Below are 435 nucleotides of genomic sequence, written 5' to 3' on the forward strand. Positions count from 1 at the left end.
AGATAATATTTAGTCATTGATCAGTCCCCCTTGATTAATTTAACATTATCACAATAAAGAATTTTGCTTTGCGTAGTAAAAAGAGAATTGCTGACTCCTTCGTTTTATTTAATAACCGGATAAAATTTAAGACCTTATTTAACACATCAACAGAACCAACCTGGTTACTAACTCATGGAAAGGAAATACATTTATGTCGATCAGACATAAACAGCAGATATAAGCCTTTATGAATAGATTAGCTGTTATTTGGTTTGAACTGAGCTTGTATGACTTTTCCTACCGAGCAATAACAAAAAGCTCTGCGATGAAGCGTGAGGCGTTACATCATTTCTAATATGAACCCACTTGATAGATCTTGTTGCAAGAAAATTACGATTTATCTCGCTGGGGAAGTTCAAAAATGTTTATGAACGGAAATAAAACCACAAATGG

Source organism: Hydractinia symbiolongicarpus, chromosome 8, assembly GCF_029227915.1.
Source record: "Hydractinia symbiolongicarpus strain clone_291-10 chromosome 8, HSymV2.1, whole genome shotgun sequence".
Taxonomy (NCBI): Eukaryota; Metazoa; Cnidaria; class Hydrozoa; order Anthoathecata; family Hydractiniidae; genus Hydractinia; species Hydractinia symbiolongicarpus.